Source organism: Equus przewalskii, unplaced genomic scaffold (genome assembly GCF_037783145.1).
Source record: "Equus przewalskii isolate Varuska unplaced genomic scaffold, EquPr2 ChrUn-10, whole genome shotgun sequence".
Classification (NCBI taxonomy): Eukaryota; Metazoa; Chordata; class Mammalia; order Perissodactyla; family Equidae; genus Equus; species Equus przewalskii.
This window is the reverse complement of record NW_027228747.1, coordinates 2,887,766-2,896,815: the sequence shown is the minus strand read 5'-3', so window position 1 is coordinate 2,896,815 and position 9,050 is coordinate 2,887,766. Positions and strand designations below refer to the sequence as shown.

The window sequence follows — 9,050 nt, the reverse complement described above, 5'->3', positions numbered from 1 at the left end:
CAAGAGTGGGGAAAAATCCTGGATCCCTTTAGTCTCAGGGAAGATGCACTGTTTTAGAGTGACAACACCTGAGTTTGTATACTCCTACTTATTTGATTTCATTTGACTCATAAACCTTTAGGAATGCTTAGTGTATGTGCTGGGCCCTGGGGATTCAGAGATTGAAGACTCAGTCCCTTCCTTCAAAGAGCTTCAAGTCTTGTTGGGAGAAAGATAAGTAAACAATTCAAATCCAGCGTGAATGGTAGAGGACACTATGGGGCACTATGAGACCATGGAGAAGGGGCCTGCAAGTCCCCTGGGAGTGGTCACAGAACAATTCCTGGAGGAGGTGACGTTCGATTGTTAAAAATAACAATCACATCGTGACTTTTAAATCTGATTGTAAAAAAGCTTACATTCTTATTGTAGAAGCTTTGGAAAATATAGCATTGTATAAAAAAGAAAATACAATTATTTGTAAACCCATGAACCAAAGATAAACACTTTTATGTCTTTCCTTCTAAGTCTTTTCATGCATATATAACATATATTTACATAATTTGGGGATTTGGGGAAAAAGTGTTATTTTGAAAATTGAACCTGGAGGGCATTCTCCAATTTGATCCCTAAAGAGAATTCAGGAAAAATGAGTTGAGACAGTGGATCTGGATCCAGGCTGTCTCTCTCACCTTTCACCAAACATAAAATTGGTCCACTAAAAAAGTAGGCACCAAAGGAGAAGTTCCAGCTGCAATGCGATAGGAAGGAAGTACTCAGAAGCCTTCTCTACCCCCAAGGGGTATATCCATTTCTCCTTGGAGTTGTCAGGCATCAGCCAGAATTGGCAAACAATAGCCACAGTGACAACTGCTATTAAATCCATTGGTGGGCCGGGTGGTAGTTATTTAGTGAAAGGGCTAGGAAGTGCTCAAAATTGTTAAAAATAAGTAAATTCATTCTTTTTGCTTTTGATGCAAGACTCCTAAGTTGTGATCACACTGACTGTAAAGTTACGTACAGTATTCTATCTTTGTCCTGTAATACTTTTATCTTTACTATTTTCTATCATTAGTAGCAAGAACGAGTGTTCATTCATTTATTCATTATTATTTTTTTTTTTTCATTCAACAGGTAACTATTCAGCTACACTGTGGCTTCTCTACTCTCTTCTCCAGCTTGCCGGCCAGACTCTGAGGCCTCTGAGGCCCTAGTGGCTGCAGCTCCACAAGATGGAAGGGACTAGGTTTCTGAAACACTGTGCTAAGTGCTGTGGATACAGTGGTGAAATCGTCAGCAGGATGGACACTATCCCTGCCCTCTTGTGGCTTTTTACAACTCTATGTACTGGTAGGTCAATAAAGCTCTAAGGACCTGCCGTGCCAATAATCTCTCTTTAGGAGAAGTGGTCCCAGGCAATTCTTTCTCTGGAAAGTAGCTATGCCTTGTAAACCACAAGCATATGGTAGAGCCAGCTCTGTTTCCCTAGTGACAACTGATTGGACTCGGGACCAGCACCTGAGCCAGAGCTGACCAGCAAGGAGGTTGAGGTGGCAGGGCGTGAAGAGGAGTTGTATAGAGAGGAGCAGACTGAATGACCATCAAAGGAATGGGAACAGAGGCCTGAGCCAGTATGGTCCCTGGACTGAACAGGAGGCAATGTTCAAGATCGCCCCTAGGCCTGTGACATGTTCAGTGTACAAAAGGCTGGGAGCAGGAGGCATTGTTTTACTAATGAGGCACTATTGGGTATTTTCCCACTTCTCCACGTGGAAACAAAACCTGTTACCCAATGGTTCTCAACTGTTTTGGGTTTGTGACTGTAGCAAAGAGGGTGGGTTGTTCATCAGAAACGTGTGTTCTTCCTGTCATAGTTTAGAGGTGTTGCTGAGAAGTGGTTGCTGAGCCAGGGGTTATGTTCCTGGCACCTCTTGTCCCTAGGTAGGACTGTCACTGGTCACCAACAGAATGGAAATGGAAGTGATGTGTCACTTGCAAGCCAGTGTGGTTAAGAGGTGACTTTTCTGCATTCTTTCTTTCCATGTGCTGGACTCTGAGGCTCTAGAAGTGGAAGGGCCACAGTTGGAAGGAGCCTGGGTCCCTGAATCACCAAGTGGAGGAAAACCACCAGCTTACCGGCAACACCTGCATTGGACTAGTTATGTGGGTGAGAAAGAACCCCAGAATTTGGGGGTTAATTTGTTACAGCATAACTCTAATGAATAGAATGGCATTCTTTTGAGTGCTAGTATTTTTGGCAGCACATTCAAAAGGACTGAGTTGGAGGCTGGCCCAGTGGCATAATGGTTAAGTTCACATGCTCTGCTTCACTGGCCCAGGGTTCACCGATTTGGATCCTGGGAGTGGGCCTACACACCCCTCATCAAGCCATGTGGTGGTAGCATCTCACATAGAAGAACGAGATAGACTTACAGCTAGGATGTACAACTATGTACTGGGGCTTTGGGGAGAGAAAGAAAAGAGGAAGATTGGCAACAGATGTTAGCTCAGGGCCAATCTTCCAAAGAAAAAAAAAAAGGACTGAGTTGCGTGTATAGTAATTTTACTGTTATACTGACCACGCTTCAGCATCATGTCACTGTTTGAGTAGAAGTATTTACTGCTCTGATCACTGTCTCTTAGATACAGTTCTCTCAGTTCCTGGCAGATGCATACAGCTTCTTTGTTTCTTGATGTGTATTGAGTTGTGCCCTGCACCACACAGAAACTATGTGCAGCCTGGCTCAACATTCTGTCTGCCCAGACACGGTGTGAATTATAGTTGTAGCAAAAGGAAACTCTATCCATCAATTATGGAGCCCCACTAAGAGTCACAGTAGTCCTCGTGGCACTTCTGTTGAGAACCACTGATTTACAGCTGCCTGATCAATTATTTTTGCTGGTGATCCAAAAAACAAAACAAAACAACCACCCCCCAGGTGTGGATATACTAGTACATCCCAAATAGGGCAATATATGTTATTAAACATTACCCATATGTTTTGAACATTTAGGTTGTTACCAGTTTTTTCACTGTCATAAATAATAATTATGTATGAAAGGACTACATTTCAATAAACATCTTTGCCCACATGTTTATTTTCTTAGGATACAATCCCCTCAGGGGCTGTCTTTTTTTGTTGGTTTGTTTATGTGAATCTTAAGGGACAAGTAGGAATTAGCCACTTTCTGTGGGGGCAGACAGGAGGGAAAGCAAGTGTGAGATCATGGAATTGTGAGGTAGTGCGTCTCTTCCAGGCATTGCCCCCCACTTCTGCATGGGGGTGTGCGAAGTCCCTTGGGGCCTTGGATGGGAATGAGTATGGAGTCATGGTACCTTTCCTGGGGCACCTGAGATAATCTGCTAAGGAGTTTGGAGCTCCTTTCTGAAGGTAACAAGGAGCGACTGGAGAATGTTCAAGGGGAAGTGAGTGACTCTCCCACTTACCAGCTGGGTGGCTCTGGGCTATCTCACCGCTGAACCTGAGTCTCCTTATTGGTAAAACCGGGGTAGACACCTGTCTTCTGGGGCGATGGCATAGAATGAACCGCCTAATGACCGTGAAGGCATCTGGCTGGGCCCCAGCAGGCAGCACGTTCTGGATAGCAGGTCCAGCCTCTGTGTGATCCCTCACTCTGCAGAGCAGAAGCTTTACCAAGGCCAAGTAGGCCTGTTCCTGGCCCGAGGCCTCTGGTGTGTGATTTGTGGGTGAATGCCTTTGAGCAGGCTTCCCTCTGGGGCACTGGGACAGCTCTTCCGAGGCTGCGCTTGCTGTGCTCTTATCTCTTGGAGCAGCAGAAGCTAAGGGCCTGTAGCCCCTGCTCCCCACTTTTTTTTAAAACACAGAACTCTTAGCTTGGGGTTGGAAACCACCTGCTTTCTTCTGCAAATTCTAATGATTAAACTCTATCAAATACTTACTGAGCGCCTACTATCACCTGGCACATTCTGGGTACTGGGGAGAAGTCAATGACCAAGATGGACAAATTTCTGCTGTCTGGGGCCTTACATTCTAGTGGGAAAGACAAAGAAAATACAAGTAAAGGGGAAAACAAAACTAAATGAAAAAATTTTGGTAAATTGTAATGAGTGCCATGGTGGGAAAATCAAGGGTCTGAGACAGAGAAGAATTGATGGGAATGCATTTTAGGTAGAAAGTCAGGGAAGGCCACACTGAAGGGATGACAATTAAACCTCGTCTTAGAGGAAGAAGAGGAACTAGCGTTGCAAATAAAGGAAGGACTGGGAGGAAGCTCTCCTGTTGGAAGGAAAGCACGTGCAGAGGCTGGAGGTGGGAGGGGCCTGGTCTGAGAGGGGAATTGAAAAACCACCAGTGTGGTGGTGAAAAACCACACAGCATGGTGAGCCCGGGGGGAGGGTGGCGAGATGTGGAGAGAGAGTACGGCTGCAGTGGGTAAGAGGGCAGGCTTGGGGGTGAATCATATTTTCTCTGCCACCCGTTAGCTGTGTGATCTTGGACATGTCACCTAACCTTCCAAACCTCAGTTTTCTCATCTGGGAAATGGACCTGATAGTAGTAGCTGCCTCATAGGGATGTTGTGAATATAGATGAGAAAATGCATGTAAATACTCAGCAGAGTGCCTGGCACATAGTACGTGCCCCACTCCTGTTAACTATCATTGTTATAAATAAGTGGAGGAGGGGTGGAGCCAGACAGGCCTGTGTTGACTCCTGGCTCTGCTGCCTGACTGCTGTGTGCCATAGGCAGGTAAATGTGCCTTCTGTTTCCTCATCTGTAAAACAGGTTTCAAATTCCAGTCCTGGGGAGTAGGTTATTGGGGGGGGGGGAGGTATGTGAAGTGACTTACATGCAGCCATCCTGAAGGTAAGAGCCTACCCCTCAAGGTCTTTAAATTATTTTAAAATATTTTCCTGAATATGTCCAGCCTCTTAATAAACTCTCAAAAAAGAGACAAACAAAATTGTAATGAAAATCAGCCTTAAGTTTGTGGATCTGCTTATCTTGTGGGTTGGGTGACCGACCAAGAGAAACTGGAAATTTTAGCCCCTCTCTTCCATTTTCTAGTCACAAGGGACCCTGATTTCCCAGGTCTCTTCCAAGGAGGAAGAAAATAAGACTGTGTACCTTGAGTTAAGTCATGGGGCCAGAACAGAACACCGGTTGTGTGAACCCCAAGATTGCTTGGTGTAGGGGGAGAACTCTGCAAGACAGGACCTGCTCATCAGAGACTGCAGTCTGCCCATCTCACAGGCAGTTGCCTTTTCTTTGTTAAAACTTGAGAGCAAGTGTGATCTAGGCAGAAATTCCGGGTGCTGTATGAAAGGGAAAGTTATTTAAGTCGCGGATAGTCTGTGTTCATTGATGATACGGCACTGTGGCTGGGGAAGGCTCAGACCTGCAGAAATGTGACTCCTTGGGCCCCTGGTGACTCAAACCCCTTGTGAAAAGCTGGCTGCTTGCTATGAACTGATACCTCAACAGTGTTAGCCAGCAGCTACCTCTGGGGTTTCCGGGCTGGAAGCTGGAGGAAGCTGCTGTGAGGCGCTCTGGGAAATATTTAAGATCCATGATTTGTCCTGGGAGAGGGTGTGTCCTTGCTTCCTAGCTAATGCTGTGGGACCCCCTGGTGGCTGCAGAGTGAGTGGCTCTGCAGTGGCGTTTGCTTTCTCCTGAATGGCCCTGGCAGAATAAGGAGCAGGAAATCTTGTCTAGAAACCTAAGAATTGAATATGGGGCTGGGAGGTTTACTCAGCTGGCTTGAGATGGGGGCTGCGATGTCGGCGGGCACCTTGCTGCATTCACTCGTGCCTTTGGTGGCATTTCCCAGGGCTTGAGCAGTGGTAACAGCAATGCTGTGTGTACAAGATGCCAAAAAAAAAAAAAAAAAATGGATGGAAATAGAGGTGTTAGGTTGAACTAGTGTTTGGTGCCATATGGATCAAAACCTCCATTAGGGCATGGAATTTAACGAGTTTTATTGGTTGGCTTTTATGTGAATTCATTCTTTTTTTTTTTTAAAGATTTTATTTTTTCCTTTTTCTCCCCAAAGCCCCTCAGCACATAGTTGTATATTCTTCATTGTTGGTCTTTATAGTTGTGGCATGTGGGACACTCCCTCAGCGTGATTGGATGAGCAGTGCCATATCTGTGCCCAGGATTCGAACCAACGAAACACTGGGCCGCCTGCAGCGGAGTACGCGAACTTAACCACTCGGCCACGGGGCTGGCCCCTTTTATGTGAATTCATTCTAACACTTTTGAGTACAGATATGCTGAAAGCCAAAGTGCCTGGTTACTGGAGGATGTACTTGCTGGTAATCAGTGGGAGCATCTTTGGGGTCTATATTGGTCATATCATATAAAACTGAAAATGCACTCTAAGTCTCGCTTATTAAAAATTAACATAATAATTTTATAGTCTACAAAGTTCTGTCTCATACACTACACTATCTTATTTGTTCTGTATAATTCTCCAAAGAAGTGTTTTAGATTGATTAGTGTTATGATCATAGTGATAATTTTTTGTGGCTCACCTATATTATCTTTAAGTCTTACAAAAGCCCTGTAAGATAGATGCTAAGTTTTCAGATGAGGAAAGGGAGCTCAGAGAGGTTAAATAACTTTCCTAAGGGCACATGTATAGCCCTGTCCGAACCCAGAGAGTCTAATCTCAAAGCCTCCCTCTTGCCACCACCTCCCTCTGCCTTTCTTTGGGTAGAGCAAACGGACGGCTGCTCAGGAACATAACCAAATCTAGGCAGGAACATGGGGACTGTTCACGGAGAGCTCAGCTATGAGGTAGTGTATGTGGCTGATGTTGCACAGGTGTAAACAGTATGACCAGTAGCAATTCAGAACAGCAGGCTCCCTTCTGGCTTGGACCCTTAGGAATAACTGCATGGGAGATATGAAGTGAGCCGTGAAGGTTGGGTCAAATTTGATAAGCATCGATAGGGTGTGTGGAACAGCTGCTGAGAGGAGGACAATCCGGGGGGTGGAGCAACACGAATAAAATTGCAGAGGGCGAATGTGCAGGACACATTTAGAGAAACAGCATGTTCAGCTAGAAAAAAGGTTTGAATGAGGGAGAAGGGCTAAATTACTGATGCTTTTGAATTCCAGGCGGAAAATTTATTTATTTATTTATTTATTTATTTATTTATTTTTAAAGATTTTTTTATTTTTTTCCTTTTTCTCCCCAAAGCCCCCCAGTACCTAGTTGTATATTCTTTGTTGTGGGTCCTTCTAGTTGTGGCATGTGGGACACTGCCTCAGCATGGTTTGGTGAGCAGTGCCATGTCCGCGCCTAGGATTCAAACCAACGAAAACACTGGGCCGCCTGCAGCGGAGCACAGGAACTTAACCACTCGGCCATGGGCCAGCCCCCAGGTGGAAAATTTAAATTGTAGACACAGCCGAAGCACAGAAGGCGGAACCACCAACCACTGGAGGTGGGAGAGAATGGGGGCCAGGAGATGACAGAGGCGAGGCTGGTGATGATGCAGGCCTGAGCTGGAATGGTGGTGGTGAGAGTGGACAGGAAGGTAAAGATTTGAGAGAAATCTGCAGGAAGGTTCCTCAGGGCTGCCACCGCTGAGCTGCAGGGCATGAGGGAGAGGAAGGAGCACAACCACCTGGAATTTTCCAGCCCTGGCACCTGGAGCACTGTGGTACCTGCCAAATCCACGGAGGAGACACTGATTCGGGAAGGGAGGTGCTAAACAAACTGTTGGTGGGATTTGGAGGTGGAAATGACCTGCTTTGTGATTAGTCTTAAATTGTTTATCCACTCCTGGCATGGTGACCTGCAAGGGAGAGTGCGTAGACACTGGCTCTCCCAGTTGTCACTTTACGGGGAACTGCTTCCATGGGCAATGCCCTGTGGTGCTCTGCATACACTTCATGGACAGGCTGGGATCTTGGCAGGATGCTTGGCTCCAGCATGGTTTTTCCCAGCCAGGCTCAGTCACCTAGTGATGAGAGCATCAGACTTGGATTTAGAAAGCTGGGTGCAGCTGCTGGACTGGACGCGTCGGGGAATGCATGGATGAAGGTGACACATTCCTTGTGCTTGAGGAATTCACACTCCAGGCACAGAGACAGGCTGTAATGGAAGGCAGTGAAGGGGGGCCAGAGGTAGATGTAGTGGCTGATTATAGAACCAGATACCCTCAGGGTTCTGATTAGATGTCATTTCCCTCATGGTACCACCCTGAACAGCCCAGACTGGGGTTGGGTGTTGGTCCTCGGGCTTACCTTAGCACCTCACCCGTATAATAGGGTATAGACGTTGCCTGTGCACTTGTTTGTCTCCCTCAAAACCTGTAGGTTCCTTGGGGACAGAGATTGCTCTTGGTGTGTTGCATATTCTGAGGGTACAGTGGATGTTGGCAGGAAGTGGAAATTCCTGGTCAAGGTGGGTTGCTGAGAAGAGTGGTCCTGGCTTGGAGAGGCACGCCCCAGCCTTAAGAATCCTACTGGGGCGTCTGAGGTGGGAGGATGGATTGATGGAAATGCCTCTCTAGCCCATCTAAGCCTGAGCATGCTCGGTTGCTCTTTTTAGAAAATATGACTTAAATTCTATTACCTATTCTAAAATAAATGAGTTAAAGTCTTCCATGTTTTAAAAGACATTCAAAATTCTCAGCTTAATCTGTTCTTAAAAGTTAGCAGAAGATGCATTGGCTATGTGTGTTGTAAAGGTCTGTTAGTGACAGAAATCTTCCTGTTATGAGCTGCCTGTCAACTTGACCCAACACGTGATAATATATGTATTTCTTCATGTTAGTATTTAATGGTGGCAACTGGGGTGAAGTAGAAAAAGGATTAGATAATTGGGGTTTGAATTCAGGTTCTCTCATGCATTAGCTTTGGGACCTAGGGCAAGTTAACTAGCCTCTCTGAATCTGTTTCTTCATCTTCAAAATGAGGATAATAATGTCCAGTATTTGGGGAACCCATTATATTTTACAAATCAATTTTGTCTATTCATTTGATGGTACGTACTGAGTACCATCTTTATGCCTGACACTTTCTAGATGCTGTGGATACAGAAATAAAGACATAGTCTCTGCCTTCAAGGACCC

General features: G+C 45.6%; 1 long non-coding RNA gene across 5 annotated transcripts in view; it reads left to right on the top strand.

The window, feature by feature from the left end:
- Window positions 1–3,072, top strand: part of LOC103547921 (uncharacterized) — a 73,369-nt gene extending 70,297 nt beyond the window's left edge. For all 5 annotated transcript variants that reach the window (XR_011536519.1, XR_011536520.1, XR_544126.2 and 2 more), the window contains 2 exons: window positions 1,114–1,329; window positions 2,038–3,072. This is a non-coding gene — a long non-coding RNA (uncharacterized lncRNA). The remainder of the gene's footprint in view (window positions 1–1,113; window positions 1,330–2,037) is intronic.
- Window positions 3,073–9,050: the final 5,978 nt, after the last annotated feature.